Raw genomic sequence first — 17661 nt, 5'->3', positions numbered from 1 at the left:
ACAGAGAAACCCTGTCTCAGAAAAAAAAAAAAAAAAAAGAATTGTGGCAGCTGAAAAATGGTCCCCAAAGGCACCCAAGTCCTTATCTCTGACTGTCAATGTTGACAACGGATCGCATCACTTTGCAAATGAATTGAAGAAAGGGTGATGAGGCATTTTTGAATTGAAGTCATTATCCTGGAAGATATAGGTGGGTTCTGTTTGGGATCATATCTGTCATTATAAAAGGGAACTAGAGCCAGGCGGTGGTGGCGCATGCCTTTAATCCCAGCACTCGGGAGGCAGAGCCAGGCGCATCTCTGTGAGTTCGAGGCCAGCCTGGTCTACAGCGCGAGATCCAGGAAAGGCTCAAAGCTACACAGAGAAACCCTGTCTTGAAAAACCAAAAAAAAAAAAAAAAAAAAAAAAAAGGGAACTAGATCCTACTAAGAAGTTAAGAAGATGTGCTGTGGTTTAAGCATGTCGCACAAAGTTTATATGATGGAAACAATCCCCAGGGCAAGGACAGTGAACTGTAAAACTTCAAGAGTAATTAAGTCCTGGTGCTCTGTTCTCATGGCTTTCTTATAAACAACCGATCGCCATTTCTTCTCTCTCTCCTTCCACCAAGCCCTGGTCTCATCTGATGCCTTGCAGCATGTTTTTATACCCTTTCTGTTCTTTTTTTGAGACAGAGTTTCTCTGTGAAACAGTCTTGGATGTCCTGGAACTCACTCTGTAGACCAGGCTGGCCTCGAACTCACAGAGATCCGCCTACCTCTGCCTCCCGAGTGCTGGGATTATAAACAACTCCACACCTGCTTTTCTTGGTGCTCCAGTAACACCAAAGAGGTTCAGTTATAGAGGGCAAGCACTCTGCCAACTACACCGCACACCCAGCTTACATTTATTCATTGTCTATTTCCACTTATGTATGTTCAGGCTAGCCAATGTGTTCCAGCATGCCTGTAATCCCAGCCCTTGAGAGGTAGAAACAAGAAGATCAGGAGTTCAAGGTCATCATTGTCTATATAGAGGGCCCAAGACCAGACAGAACTACAGAAGAGCATGGCGGCGCACTCCTTTAATCCCAGCACTCAGGAGGCACAGGCAGGAGGATCTCTGTGAGTTGGAGTCCAGCCTGGTCTACAGAGCAAGTTCTAGGACAGACTCCAAAGCTACACAGCGAAACCCTGTCTTGGAAAATAAATAAATAAATAAAATAAAACCAAAATCCCAAGGGCTGATGGTTCAACAGGTAAAGGCACTTGCCACGAAGCCTGAGTTTGAGTCCTGGGACCCAAATATCGGAAGATGGTGGAAGAGAGAACCAGACCCCACAAACTGTTCTCCTCTGACCTCCACATTCACACCATAACTGAATGAATTAATGAGATGGCTTAGGGGTTAAGAGCACTTGTTCTTTCGGAGGACCTGCTTTGGTCCCCAGCACCTACAGAGTGGCTCAGAAACAGCCCTCACTTTATTTCCTGGAGGATCTGACACCTCTGACCTCCTTGGTCACAAGCATACATGGAGGCAAAATACTCATGCCCATATAATGAATCCAACCTGGTTGATGATGGTACACACCTTTAATCCCAGCACTTGGGAGGCAGAGGCAGTCAGAGCTCTGTGAGTTCGAGGCCAGCCTGGTCTACAGAGCGAGTTCCAGGCCAGCCAGGGCTACACAGTGAAACCTGGTATTGAAAAAAAGAAAACAAAACAAAACAAAAATACAAGAAAGAAAGAAAGAAAGAAAGAAAGAAAGAAAGAAAGAAAGAAAGAAAGAAAGAAGAAAGGAAGGAAAACATCACATATGGTGCTACAAGAAAGTTAACAAATCCAAAAACAGTTATCTAGCATGCACAGATCACAGGTTTGATCTCCAATTTTTTTTTGCAGGGGGGACAACACACCAATTTACCGAGCAGCCCAGGTTGGCTTTCAACTTGCAATCATCCTGGCTTAGTCTTCCAAGTGCTAGAATAAGAGGAATGGACCAGGACACCAATTGACTGTTGTGTTTATATTAAACATTTAGATCAGCTAAGTCTGTAGGAGCTGAAAGTGTGTCAAAATTGTGTAAATCTGAATGAACAGAAAGTTTGGGGGTTGCCAAGAGTGATGACACATACTGGTAATCTTAGCACTTGGGAAATGGAGGCAGGAGAGTGAAGAGTTCAAGTTATCCTGAATACATGGAAGTTCAAGGTTATCATAGGCCCCATAACACCCTATTGATATCATCATCATCATCTTCAGGGATCCCAACACTCAGGAGGCAGAGGCAACTGGATCTCTGGTATATTAATTTAAGATGTGCTACATTTGTTTATGCTGTGCAACATTTGTTTAATGATGCAAAGATGTGTTGCATTCACTTATGTTACATTTGTTTAACTCTGTGAAGCTGTGTTACTTTACCTGTCTAAAACACCTGATTGGTCTAATGAAGAACTGAACGACCAATAGCAGGGCAGGAGAGGGATAAGGCGGGGCTGGTGGGCAGAGAGAATAAATAGGAGGAGAGATCTAGAGAAGAGAAGAGAGAGAAAAGGAGGAGAAGAGGACAGTAGGGGCCAGCCACCCAGCCACACAACCAGCCATAGAGTAAGAAGGAAAGAAAGGTATACAGATAAAGGTAAAAGCCCAGAGACAAAAGATCTCTATGGGCTCCTGGCCAGCCTGGTCTACAGACTGAGTTCCAGGACAGCCAGGGCTACACAGAGAAACCCTGTCTTGAAAAACAAAACAAAACAACATCAACAACAATAATAAATAAAGGACTGGTTATGTCATTCAGTTGGTACACTACTTGCCTTACACACACACACACACACACACACACACACACACACACACACACACGCACACACACACACACACGCACACACACACACACACGCACACACACACGCGCACACACGCCCAAAGTTCCAGTTTGATCCCTGCACTGTCTTAACTGGGTGTGGTGGATGTGGGGGTTGGGCGGAGAGCAAGATCAGAAGTTCAATGTCATCCTCTACCACACAGTCAGTCTAGAAACGGGGCTCCAGCTGGCCTCAAACTGAAGATCCTCTTGCCTTGACGCTGGGACTACAGGTGTGTGCCTCCATTCACAGATCCAAAGCCAAGAGATTAACCATTTCATTTGCTTGCCATTTGCTTGGCTCAGGAGACCTCCTCCTAGACTGGAGGTCTGCATAGAACTTTCCGTTCCCATCTGTTCCTTTGCAAGGTGCCGTAGCATTTCCTGCGTCTCTGTAGACTCTCCTTTGTGGCTGAAACTTGAGTTACTTCAGTTGTCCCTAAAAGTTTCCTGATTCTGAGAAGATAGGGACTTGCTGAAGGCATGGTGACCAAGGAATCGAGGAGGATACTCACACCGACCCTGGGACCTGGGGACCCTCCGGAGACCACAAACCAAAGACCATGGCACTTTAGCTCCTCCCGAGCAGCTCAGCAGTCCCTCCGCTGTTTTATCACAACGCAAGGCTCTTCAGTGTGTGTGTTTGAGGCAGCGGCAGTGTGTGACGCAAGAGTGTGTAGACCAGAGCTCAACATCAAGTGTCTTCTCCGATCACTTTACATCTTTGAGACAGGGTAGCCCCAGCTGTCCTGGAACTCACTCTGTAGCCCAGGCTGACCTCAAACTCGGAGACCTGCTTGCCTCTGCCTCATGAGAGCTGGGGTCAAAGGCATGTGCCATCACTGCCCGGTAACTTTCTTTTTTCTTTCGAGTTTTTTCTTTTTCTTACATGTTCCAACAAATATACTGGGCACAATTCTTATGGATTCAGCTTGCTGAACGTGTCCTTCCTGGTACCAATCTCTGTGTGTTCTAATCAGCTAGACCAGACTTCATTGTGTATCCATATCTGGAGATAAGGAGGTAGGCTCAGGCCTTCCAGGCTTCCAGAGCATAAGATAAGCACATCTCCAGACAAAATAGCCCCATGCTGTTTCCAAGAGATGAGGAAGAGGCTGGGTGGACAAATTCATACACCCTTGCCAGGGTATTTGAGATGTGACTGACTCAGCATGTCCCCACCCAGATCGCCTTGAGAGTTGATGCTCCTTCTAGGCTGTTAAATATTTTCTCCACGCCCACCTGAGTCCTTCTCCAGCTCAGTCGTTAAGTACTTTGAACCCATTCATTTTGTCCAAACGAACAGTTTCGGCCCAATTTATCAACTTTTCCAGGTAGATCTGTTTCTACAGCTACACACACATCCTATGGCCTGACCCAATGGTTCTGTGTCTCAGAACCTCAGCCTATAAAGGAAAAGTCTACCTGCCCATCTTCTAAGACCAGTTCACCCACAGTTCCCCACTTGAAGACTTCTTAACTGCCCCCACCTACAGCTAACCTCAGAATGCCTTACTCTGACTGAACACTTGGTCACCGCCTATCTGTGTTGGATGGATGGATTAGACTTTTGCTGTCTTCTTCTCCTGTACGAGACCCAATTGCTTTTGAAGGCAAGGACTATACAATATTCATTCTTCCATTTCCATGAAAGTCTATCACAATGATCCCGGACCACTTAATTAGCCTTGTGATACTGAGTAAAGTCATTCATATCTCTGAGGTTTGGAGTGTGTGTGTGTGTGTGTGTGTGTGTGTGTGTGTGTGTGTGTGTTGGTTGGGAATTGGATACAGGCTCTCTCATGTGCTGTGGTATCTATGCAAGATAGTTCTTTTTTTTTTTTTTTTTTTTTCCGTAGCTGAGGACCGAACCCAGGGCCTTGCACTTGTTAGGCAAGCGCTCTACCACTGAGCTAAATCCCAACCCCGAGTTCTGGCTTTTTTTTTAAGACAAAAATCTCACTATGTAGACCACCTGCCTGGCCTAGAACTCACTATGTAGACCATTGTGGGGATATATTGTGTTCCCTAATAAACTTGCCTGAGGATCAGAGGACAGAGCCAGCCACTAGATCAGACACAGCCAGGCAGTGGTGGCACACACCTTTAATCCCAGCACTTGAGATCTCATGCCTTTGCTTGGGAAGCACACACACCTTTATTTATTTATTTATTTATTGTTTGTTTGTTTGTTTGTTTGTTTTTGTTTTTCGAGACAGGGTTTCTCTGTGTAGCTTTGCGCCTTTCCTGGAACTCACTTGGTAGTCCAGGCTGGCCTCGAACTCACAGAGATCCACCTGGCTCTGCCTCCCGAGTGCTGGGATTAAAGGCGTGAGCCACCACCGCCCGGCGGCACACACACACACCTTTAATCCCAGGAAGTAATATGGCAGGACAGAGAAAGCTATATAAGGCATAAGGAAACAGGAACTCACTCTCTTTAGGCTGAGGATTTCATAGAGGTAAGAACTAGTGGCTGGCTGTTCTGCTTCTCTGATCTTTCAGCTTTCACCCTGCTATCTGACTCTGGGTTTTTGTTTGTTTGTTTTTATTTTTATTTTTTTTTTATTTAAGATTTGAACAACAGACATTCATGCTGGACTCAAACTCATAGAGATCCTCCTGCCTCTCTCTCCCAAATTCTGGGATTGAAGGTGTGTGCTATCAGGCCTGCCCTAATTTTTTAATGTGTATATACTAGGTGACCCTTGCATTGAACAAATACCCATGTTGACAGAGCTGGAGCTCAAATGTTTTTCTTTAGATAAAGATTGATGTGACGAAGGACTGTTCCAAACATCATTCTACGTAGGAAACAGTGCCTGGTACATCGCAGGGAAGCAGCAGTGAATGGTGCTAAATACTTTGCTCAGTAGAATTGAGTCGGCTTCCGCTTTGGCTGCCCTTCGCCCTGGATTGCTTTGGCCCTCTCCAGTTCATCCAGGATTCACCCGGGAGGTTTCATCAGATCATGTGACGCAAAGCTCTCTTGGAGAGTCTCACTTCATTCGTGCTGAACTAGGCCGGATCTTCTGAACAGGCCTGTGAAGGGGGGTGGGGCGGGGCAGACATGGGCTGGAAGTCCTGGATCTGGAGCTGCCCAAAGGTCTTGGTGCTGACCCAGACAACAAATGGAACTCAGACCAAGAGAGATGCTGCCTGGTGGGGAAAATGTTAGCCTTCCCTCCCCCACTGTCCCAGGAGTCCAAAGTCCAAAGCTGTGTTCTGTTCTGAGCACACTGCTCACCCTTTGGTTTCCAAGGCTTTTTTTGGTGCTGAAACCACTTCTCCGTTGGTGTGAAGCCCTTCACTCCAACACAGTCGCTACAAGATGCCTGAAAGAGCCATGGATGTGTGGACGGACTGAACCCATGTTCCTGCTCTCAGGGATAGAGTTTCCTCTGAACGCAAGCTGGGAAGATGGTCCAGTGATAAATTGCTTGCACCCATGTAAAAATCCCTAGCACCCAGGTCAAAGCCTGTATAATCTTAGCTCTCAGGAAACAAAGACAGGTGACTCCTTGGGACTCTCCTGCCAGCTGTCCTAACTTAATTTTTGAGCTCCAGATTCAGTGAGAGACCCTGTCCCCCCAAAATATGATAGGGCCTGGAAAGATGTCTCGGGGTTAAGTGCAATTGCTGCTCTTCCAGAGGATCTGAGTTCTATTCCCAGCACCCACAATGCAGAGAGAGGGACTCTCCAACACCTGTAACCTTAGCTCCAGGATCTCCAACGCCTCTTCTGAGGGCACCTGCACTCACGTGCACACACCCAGACACACACACATGAACACATATACATGCATACACCATACACACACACACACACACACACACACACACTAAAACACAGTCTGTTTGCTTTCTAGTTACCAAGTTCTTGAGACTTAGCAGGTGTTATATTGAAAACATCATGTGTGTTATTTCCTTCAGAACTTATCAACCTTGGATAGGATAACACTTTGTTATGGAGCCTGTCCTGCGTGGTGTATGATGCCCGGCAACAACCCCTGGTTTCCACCCAATGAAGGTCAGGAGCACGACCAGTCGGGATAAATAAAAATGTCTCCTGACCTTGGCAAATGTTCTGGTGGGTAAATCATCCCTAGATGAGAGCGGCCACTTTTTTTTTCCTTCCGAAGACACCCCGCAGGAGTCAGTTTTCCCCTTCACCAGGTGGACTCTGAGCATGGATCTCAGGTCGCCAGGCTAGGCAGCAAGTGCCTTTTCCTGCTGAACCAACTCATTGGACCTAAGAGCACTCTTTTTTTTTTTTTTTTTGGTGTTTCGAGACAGGGTTTCTCTGTGTAGCTTTGCGCCTTTCCTGGAACTCACTTGGTAGCCCAGGCTGGCCTCGAACTCACAGAGATCCGCCTGGCTCTGCCTCCCGAGTGCTGGGATTAAAGGCGTGCGCCACCACCGCCTGGCTGTTTTTTTTTGTTTTTAAAGAAAAGAAAAAAAAAAAAAAGGACAAGGTCTCACTGTGTAGAGCTCTTGCTGGCTTGGAACTTTCTATGTAGAACAGGCTGCTCAAACTCATAGAAATCCACCTGCTTCTACAACCCGAGTGCTGGGATTAAAGGTGTGCCCCACCATGCCTAGCATAACTTTTCGATATTGATGGTGACATTACCATTTTGTAGATGAAAACATTTACACAAGTTATTAATGGTCCTAGGAGCACTTCGGCTCTGTTTGCTCATGCTCTGCCTCACTCCAGATGGACTCGCACTCCGAGGTGAGGCCCCTCCGTCTGGTTCCAAAGTCCAAGCTCTTTCCCCACCACTAGACTGAGCCCGACTGTCTGAGCGCTGGCCACAGAACAGCCAGGCAGGCAGGGAGAGGGCACTGGAAAGGAGCCAAGGCCACTGCCTCAGAAACTGTGATTGTTTTTTTTTTTTTTTTCCAAATAGGGTTTTGCCATGTATGTAGCCCTGGCTGTCCTGGAACTCACTCTGTAGACCAGGCTGGCTTGGAACTCAGAGATCTGCCTGCCTCTGCCTCTTGAGTGAGAAACTGATTTAAAATTTTTTTAATTATATGTTATTTATTCAGTATGTGGACGTGTGTGCATGACATAGTGTGTGTATATGTGTGTGTGTGTGTGTGTGTGTGTGTGTGTGTGTGCAAGTTAGAGGTCAGCTTCCACCACGTGGGCCCCGGGGATTTGACTCAGTTTGCAAGGTTTGACAGCAAGTGTCTTTACCCAGTGAGCCACCTCACGAGTCTGAGACTAGGATTCACTGAGTGCCGAGGCCCAGCACTAGCCTAGGCGTTCGGGTAAAGATAGACATTTACAACTGCACACCTTTAATCCCAGCACTCGGTGGGCAGAGGCAGGTGGATCTCTGGGAGTTTGAGGCCAGCCTGATCTAGAGAGTGAGTTTCAGGACAGCCAAGGCCAAACAGAGAAACCCTGTCTCAAAAAACCAAAAAAATTAAAAAAAAAAAAAGACATTTACCCCACACCAATTCACTCAACCCCTGTTATGAGAATAAAACAAAGCACACCAAGCAAAAATCCCTGCCTCTCTAGGGTTTTTAAGTAAACAGGAAAATGAGATAGCCACACAAATAATTATAAACTTGGATTTTAAAAAAAGTCTTTGCAGGCTAGGGATGTAACAATGATATACTTGCTTGACCAAGGCCCTAGGTCAACCTCAGCTCTGGGATTTGGTATGGGGGTTATGGTATGGAGGGAGAAAGTACGGCAAAATAAAGGATTGGAAATGGAAGGATTTTATAAGGATTAAATGTATTCTAGGAAGGGATGGGCAACCAGAGAAATTCTTTTCTGTTTTTGGGATAGGGTCTCGAGTAGTGTAGGCCGGTCTCAAACTTGGTATATAGCCAAGAATGACCTCTACCTCTGATCCTGTTTCCATATCTCAAATGCTGAGATTACTGACATCCATCTCCTTCCCCAGTTGATGTAGGGATCAAACCCAGGGCTTTGTCTATGTGGGGCAAGCACTCCACCAACTAAGCTCATACCCAGCCCAAGATAGTCTTTATGTTAATTATTTGATTAATTTTTTTTTTTTTTTTGGTTTTTCGAGACAGGGTTTCTCTGTGTAGCTTTGCGCCTTTCCTGGATCTCACGCTGTAGACCAGGCTGGCCTCGAACTCACAGAGATCCGCCTGCCTCTGCCTCCCGAGTGCTGGGATTAAAGGCGTGCGCCACCACCGCCCGCCTATTTGATTAATTTTGAGACAATGTTTTCTGATAGATCCCTGGGTGGTCTTGAACTCATCACATATATCAAGTTAGCCCCCAACTGTGGCCTCCTGCCACTCCTTTCCATTTGCTAGGATTAGGGTATACACCACCAAGTCTGACTGACCTCGATTTTGTTTTTTTATTATTGTTTTCAGAGAGAGGGCTCTTGTAGTCCAGTTCCTCATCCTCCTGCTTCTGCCTTCTGTTAGAGTGAGACGCTAGTTCCACCATGCCTTGTTCTATTTATGCTTTTCTTTGAGTCAGGGTCTAATTCTGTAGTCTAGGCTGGCCTACAACTTGTGTCTATCTTCCTGCTTCTGCCTCCCAAGTGCTGGAACTGTGGGCCAGGCTACCATACCTGGGTAGACATGTCAATCATCCATCCTGCTTCTGCCTCCCAAGTGCTGGAATTGTGGGCTGGGCTAGTATACCCAGGTAGACAGAAAACCTTTTTAGATGTAAGGTTCATTAGAACCATCTGTATAATGGAGCTAATAAAACCAGGCATGGTGACTCACACCTGCAATTCCAAAATTTACAAGACTGAGGCAAGAGATCCGTGAGTTCAAGGCTAACCTAAGCTACATAGCAAGACTCTATCTTTAAAAAAAAGAAAAAGAGCTGAGTGTGGTGGTGCATGCCTTTAATCCCAGCACTTGGGAGGTAGAGGCAGATGAATCTCTGTGAGTTTGAGGCCAGCCTGGTCTACAAAGTAAGTTTCAGGGCTATTACACAGAGAAACTTTGTCTCAAAAAAAAAAAAAGAGGTTGTAATAGGCTCCACAGAGAGGGATGTGAGATGTGAGGGGTAAGTCAATAAGGCAGACCATGCCTGTGAAGTAAGGGGTACCACATTCTAAGTCTTGTACTCCACTTCCTCTGCTAATAAATATTAGCTATTTTACAATAAACTATAAAATCTCCTCAGAAGATTTCCCAACAGCATAGGACAAAGGCTAAAAAGAAACTGTATTTTTACTAACTTAGGTATAAAACCCCAGGGCCTAGTCCACGCTGTCCGAGGTGCTATACCTCTAAGCTATAGCCCTAGACCAAAGTCCAAAATTCTCCCAGATTTGCCCGGGACTTTTTCCAGCCTCCGCTCTCATTTTTCCCTTTTTTGTCCCTTCAAGGCTTGGTGTGGTGGCACACGCCTTTAGTCCCAGCACTTGGGAGGCAGAGACAGGTGGATCTCCTGAGACCCTGTCTCAGAAACCACAGAATCCTCTTTTTCTGTGCCAGCTCCTTTACCCCGCTCCCTAAGTCCATCCTCGTCTTCCAAGCCTGAAGGCTGTCCTTGCTCAGAACTCCCTGGACTTAGATTTTTCCCAGGACTCATCCTGAGTATGTATATGAAATTCGTCTTTCTCTCTGGACTTCATGGCCTCGAGCACGGGTACTGTGTGTGTCCCATTCAAAGCTGTTCGGTCAGCATCCAGCTGTGCGGCAAACAGGAAGCACTCAGAAAGGCATAAACAATAAACAAAAAGTTTCGTTTGTTTGTTTGCATTTCTCTTTTCTTTCTTTTTTTAAACATACCTATTTTACTTTATCTGTATGTGTATTTTGCCTGCATGTATGTCCATGTCCCATGTATGTACCTCGTACACACAGAGGGCATTGGTTCCTCTGGAACTGGAGTTACAGACAGTTGTGAGCCACCATATGGATGCTGGGAATTGAACCCAGGGCCTTTGGAGGAGCAGCCAGTGCTCTTAACCTCTGAGCCATCTCTCCAGTTTTTGTTTGTCTGTTTTTTTTAGACAGGGTCTCTCTGCACACAACAGCCTTGGCTGTCCTGGAACTACCTGCCTCTGCCTTCTGAGAGCTGGGATTAAAGGCCTGCACCACCACTGCCTGACTTGAGGTTGGTGGGTTTTTTTGTTGTTGTTTTGTTTTGTGTTGTGTTTGTTTTTGTTTTTTGAGACAGGGTTTCTCTGTGTAGCTTTGTGCCTTTCCTGGAACTCATTCTGTAGCCCAGACTGGCCTCGAACTCATAGAGATCCACCTGGCTCTGCCTCCCGAGTGCTGGGATTAAAGGTGTGCGCCACTGCCACCCGGCTGTTGTTGTTTTTAAAAATGGGGTCTCATGGATTTGAGGCTGTCCTTGAACTAACTATGTAGACAAGGATGACTTCGAACTTCTGATTCTCCTGCTTCCATCTGGCCTGTTTTATGTAGTGCTGACATGGAACCCAGAGCTTCCTGTAGTCTAAGGAAGCTCTCTACCAGAATCCTCTAACACCATTTTTGTTGGGGAGGGGAGATAAGGTTGGCCTGAGTAGCCTTAGCTCCCCAGTTGCTAAGATGAGGCTTGAGCTACAACACCCAGTAAGATGCTCTTTGTTGACTCTCAGAAATTCGGCAGGAGCTCAGGTTATCCCTGCTATTCCTGTTATTCCTAGAGCAACAGGAACGGAAGTGATTTGGACTTAGGAAGAAAAGAATTTCCACTGCTAAGACCAGTAAGACTTATTTTGTTTCTGTTTTTTTTCTTTTTGGGGCCAGAGGTTGACTTCAGAGAAGGTGGAACACTCTGGCACTGTATGTGAGCTTTTCTGCAGGGAGCGGAAGTGACTTAGCCAAGGTCTCCAGCAAGGGAGCAGAAACCTAATCTGGCTAACACACCTGCTGCCACCAACCAAAGAAAGAGGAAAATTAAGGCAAGGAGCTTGTAATCCCTACACTTGGGAGGTAGAGGCAAGAGGATCAGGAGTTCAAGGCCAAACTCAGCTACACAGTAAGTTTAAAATCAGCCTGAGCTACATGAGACCCTGACTTTTCAATGTGAGGGGGGTGGGGGATGGGGAATGTTTGTGCGTGTGGTGGGGGTGGGACAGGACTGGCAAGATAGCTCAACACTTCCTGATATGCCTGAGGACTTGAATGTAATCCTGGGGGTTCAGAATGGGAGAAGGAGAAAACCAAATTTCTCAAGTTGTCCTTTGACCTGCGTATGTGTGTGAGCTTTAAAACTTAAAAAATGATTTTACTTATTTTCATGTTAGTGCGTGTGTATGTGTGTGTATTTGTGCATCATGTATGTGCCTGGTGCCCGTAGAGGCCAGGAGAGGGCATCAGATCTCGTGGAGCTGGAGTTAGAGACAGCTGTAAGCCACCATGTGGGTGCTGGAAACTGAACCCAAGTCCTCTACAAGACAACCAAGTGCTCTTCACCACGGAGCCATTTCTCCAGGCCCTTAAAATAACTTTTTCCCACCGGGCGGTGGTGGCGCACGCCTTTAATCCCAGCACTCGGGAGGCAGAGCCAGGCGGATCTCTGTGAGTTCGAGGCCAGCCTGGGCTACCAAGTGAGTTCCAGGAGAGGCGCAAAGCTACACAGAGAAACCCTGTCTCGAAAAACCAAAAAAAAAAAAAAAAAAAAAAAAAACTTTTTCCCTCTGAGTGGCCTTGGAGACCAGTCTGAGGTTATAAGATCCTGTGCCAAAAAGAACAAACAAAAAAAACAAGGTAACATGGTCTTTCTCTGTTGCCTAGGCTAGCTTTGAACATGCCCTGTAGCTAGGGCTAGCCTCAAACTCAAGATCCTCTTGCCTCAGTCTCCTGCAACCTGGAATTATAGGTGTACACCACCATGCCCAGTGTAGGGCAAAGGGGCTAGCCAAAAAAAAACCCATGCTAGCCCTGAAAATTGAGCCAGTGAAAGAAACCCACCCTGGCCCTGAAACCTGAGCCAGTGAAAGAAACACACCCTGGCCCTGGCACCCAAGCCAGTGAAAGAAACACTTTAGCCCTGAACCCAGAACCAAAAAAATACACCCTGACCCTGAAACCAGTGCCAAAGAAACACATTTTGGCCCTAGAATCAGAGCCAGTGGAAGAAATATGCCCTGGCCGTGAAATTAGAGCCAAAAGGCTAAAAAATGGCCAGTGAAAGAAACACACTTTGGCCCTGAAACCAGAGCCAAATCTGCCCCTGACCAACTAAGCAGAAAACCAGCCAATCCCTGAGCAGGAAAACGATCCAATCCCTGAGCAGAAAACCAACCAATCCCTGAGCTCGAGATCTAGCCAATCTGAGGACTGAAATCTGACTAATTCTCACCCTTAAAATCTTCTCCCTGGAAAAACTACGCCTCTAAGAAGTCCTTCTGTCTGTTCAGTTTGCTGCTCCCATTTTCCACCCTGGCAGAGGCAGCCACCCTCCTGGATTCTTCCCTCCCAATAAAGCTCTTGAATGAGGTTTGGGTGAGACCTTCTTTCGCAGAGATGGAGCCTGGGCCAAGCAGAGCAAGGCTGTAACACCTTTGCTGAGGAAACCTTCCCCTACCGGAGCAGAGTTGTTACACTCTGGGGGCCCTGAGTAGAACTGTAACAGTTTTGCTAGGGAAATCCTCCCCTGCTGGATCAGAGCTGGTACATTGGGGAAACCTTTCCCTGGAGCAAGGCTGTACCTGCTATGCTTACTGTGACCTGTTGTATTCCTAGGCTCCCAATTGCCAGAATACTTTTCCATCTGAGCTGTACAGTTGGTATTCCTTGGTTCCCGAATGCCAGAATCTCTTTTCATCCGAGCTGCAATGCTTACACTTGGCAGACCTTAGTACTCTCCTCTTCCATCAAGTACTCATTGGAAGTTGACTGCCATCACCTAGAGGGGACATAACCATCACCCACGGTGTTCTTTTCAACCCAGTGCAGCTCCGAGAGAGGGGCTTAGCTAAAACATTCAGCAACCAACACTTTTTTTTTTTTTGGTCTCACTGTGTAGACCTGGCTTGTCCTGGAACTCACTCTGTGGACCAGGCTGGCCTGGAACTCATAGAGATCCTCCTGCTTCTGCCTCCCAAGTGCTTGGATTAAAGGCATGTGCCACTACCACCTGGCAAAACCAACACTCTTAATGGAGTGAGGAGCAAGGAAAGGAGTGGGAACCACAGTCTATGTGGAATGTTAGGACAATGTAGTGAAGTTCTCCAACTGCCCTGTAGAGACCTTGGCTTCCAGAAGGTACTTCAGTGGATTGGGAAAGTGCTCTTGAATGTGCTGTAGCTGCTGCAACTGTCTAATCTATCTTGAAGGAGAACTTTCTGCTTTTGAGTTGGAAGTTGCTTTGTAGGACCTCACATTTCTCCATTGAGGTGCCAATCACAATTGCAATATAAATCATTAGTTGAGTAACAATCTTACACCAGGCTCCTCCACTTGACAGTTACTCCCAAGGGATCGGGAACTTCATCCCAGGATTCACTCCTGTATCTATAGGGCTCCTTACCTATTAGGTGATCAGCCTCTGTTGAGTGAGCAAACACCAGAGCAGCGGTTACAGATGTAACAAACATATCCAGCCGGAGGATCCTAAGGTGTGAATTTGTCCAGCACTTCTCCTATCTACCTGCTCTAGGACTCTGGTGACTATCTCAAAGCTGCAGGGGATTCCCTCTGCTCCTTCCAGGCAAGCCAAAGGATACAGTGCTGCAGTGTGTAAACAAAGCTGCAGAAGTCAAACAAATAATAACTAGCACCTGGCTGTGGACAGAGCAGCCAGGAGTTCAAGGCCATGTTTAGCTACAAAGCCAGTTCAAGGCCTCCATGCCTCCATGGGCTAATGAGACACACACACACACAGAGTAACTGTCCAAAAAAAAAAAAAAAAAAAAAAAAAAAAAAAAAAAAAAAACAAAGAGAAAGAAGGAAAAGGAAAAGGAAAAATCTAGTCATAGCTGCCTTTCACAAACTCCAAGCAGGGCAGTTGTGCTCAGATCCAGAATTGTTAGCTGTAGAGGTTTAAAACAAACTCATCACACACAAGCTGGAGCAGAGAGTCTTGAGAGTTTTCAGTTCCATGTACTAATTGAACAAAACATGCTTTAAGCCAGGCAGTGGTGGCACACGCCTTTAATTGCAGCACTCGAGAGGCAGAGACAGGCGGATCTCTGTGAGTTCGAGGCCAGCCTGGTTTATAGAGGGAGTTCCAAGACAGAATCCAAAGTTACAAAGAAACCCTATCTCAAAGAACAAAAAACAAACAAGCAAACAAAAACACAGCAAAACATATGCTTAAAAAAAATCCAAGTTGAAGGCCCAGCATGATGGCAAACACCTTTGATCCCAGTCTCCGGAGGCAGAGATAGGTGGATCTCTGTGAGTTTGAGGCCAGCCTGGAATACATAAAGAGGACAGCCAGAGCTACATAGTGAGACCCTTGGCTTAAAAATAAAGAAAAACATATTTAGATCAAGAGCTGGTGAAATGTCTGTGTATAAAGATGCCTCTTGCCAAACCTGTTTGATCCCCAGGTCCCAAGGGATGGAAGTAGAGCAGTGACTCTTTTCAATTGTCCTCTGACCTCCACACACAATTTTATTTAAAAAAAAAAAAAAACAGCTGGGCAGTGGTGGCACACATTTTTTTTTTTTTTTTTTTTTTTGGTTTTTCGAGACAGGGTTTCTCTGTGTAGCTTTGCGCCTTTCCTGGATCTTGCGCTGTAGACCAGGCTGGCCTCGAACTCACAGAGATCCGCCTGCCTCTGCCTCCCGAGTGCTGGGATTAAAGGCGTGCGCCACCACCGCCCGGCAGTGGTGGCACACATTTTTAATCCCAGTACTGGGGAGGCTGAGGCAGGCAGATCTCTGCAAGTTCGAAGCTAGCCTGGTCTACAGAGTGAGATCCAGGACAGCCAGGGCTACACAGAAGAACCCTGTCTTAGAAAACAAAACAAAACAAAAATAAACAGCCAGTCTGGGAACAAAAGCAATACAATACAAAGAACTCTGGAATAAAGCCTTACATGTTGTTACACACTCACCCAAGTAGCAGAGGCAGGAAGATTATGGAAAGTTTGAGGCCTAGCTTGCACAGTTACCTCAGGGGTAAAGGGTTCAAAAATCTTTCAAGGGAAGCTTTCTAGTAATGTTCAGGGTAAATGGGAAGCCAGCAGAATTCTTAGTGACTGTGTGTTTTTCCTCATGTGTTTACTAGTTCCTGGTACCAAGTAGCTTGATCAAAGTCAACACCTTTAAATAAATAAGCACAACTTAGAAGATGCATCTAGTTCTTTTCTTCTAATTTTTTAAAAAATTGTGTGTTTGTGTGTGTGCGCGCCTGGAATATGCACTCGTGTCCTGGTATTTTGAGACATTGTCTCTCTATTTTTTATTAACATATTTTTTTGTTTTTCGAGACAGGGTTTCTCTGTGTAGTTTTGGTGCTTGTCCTAGATCTCGCTCTGTAGACCAGGCTGGCCTCGAACTCAGAGATCCACCTGGCTCTGCCTTCCCAGTGCTGGGACTAAAGACATGCACCACCACCACCCGGCTTATTAACATTTTTTAATAATTTGTTTATACTTATTTTATGTGCATTGTTATTTTGTCTGCATGTATGTCTGTGTGAGGGTGTCAGATCCCCTGGAACTGGAATTACAGTTGTGAGCTGCCGTGTAGGTGCTGGGAGTTGAACTTGGGACCTTCTGGAAGAACAACCAGTGCTCTTAACCACTGATCCATTTCTCTAGCCTGAGACATTTAGTCTCTCTCTCAGTCTCTCTCTTTTTTCCAGACAGGGTTTCTCTGTGTAGCCTTGGCTGTCCTGGAACTCACTTTGTAAACCAGCCTGGCTTTTAACTCAAGATCAGCCTGCCTCTGCCTCCTGAGTGCTGGGATTAAAGCCTTTTGCCACCACCTGGAGCTAAATTGCTGTCAGCAGCTGCAGTGATCCTCCTGCCTCCCTCAACTCCAGCTTCCCCCAAGGACTAGGGTTTCAGGCTGGTGAACGGCCATCCAGGCATTTTACAGTGTTGGGGATTTGAATTCAGGTCTTCATGCTTGAGCTTACGCAAGTGTTCTTACCCACTGAGCCATCTCTACATTTATCTTTTTTGTTTTTCCAGACGTGGTTTCTCTGTGTAGCCCTGGAACTCACTCTATTGACCAGACTATCCTGGGACTCAGAGATTCACCTGCCTCCCAAGTGCTGGGGTGTGCTACCATGCCCAGCCACATTTAACTTTCTTTTTTTCTTTTTTTGGTTTTTTTCAAGACAGGGTTTCTGTGTAGTTTTGGTGCCTGCCCTGGATATCGCTCTGTAGACCAGGCTGGCCTCGAAATCACAGAGATCTGCCTGGCTCTGCCTCCTGAGTGCTGGGATTAAAGGCATGCACCACCACCACCGCCTGGCTCACATTTAACTTTCTTAAAAGACAGTATTATTCTATTTCTATTTATGTATATGCATGTGTACGCAGGTGCCATGTAGGACAAAGGAGAGTTTTAGATCCTTGGACCTGGAGTCATAGCCAGTGTATGGTGCTGGGAATCGAACTCAGGTCCTCTCCAAGAGCAGCCAAGTGCTCTCAACCTCTGAGCCACTCTTTTTGATAGTCCTGCCTCTTCAGTTCTAGACAAGAAGCATAATGTGGGGAGGGGAGAATCCTCAGGTGGTCAAACATCCTTCCTGTCGCAAGGATGTTCAATAGGGAAAAAGGCAGGAAGGCAGGTTGCCAAGGCCTCAGTCAGGCAAGTCCCACTGGCATCCTGGCTCTATGGCCTCAGCAATATTGTTTCCCCTCAATTGCAAACCTCTTCCAAGATGGTTGCAGCTTCAGAGAAGTGGCCTCCCACTACCCA

Source organism: Peromyscus californicus, unplaced genomic scaffold (genome assembly GCF_007827085.1).
Source record: "Peromyscus californicus insignis strain IS unplaced genomic scaffold, ASM782708v3 Scaffold_5__1_contigs__length_169319896, whole genome shotgun sequence".
Lineage (NCBI taxonomy): Eukaryota > Metazoa > Chordata > Mammalia > Rodentia > Cricetidae > Peromyscus > Peromyscus californicus.
Note: the sequence above shows the minus strand (reverse complement) of the source record.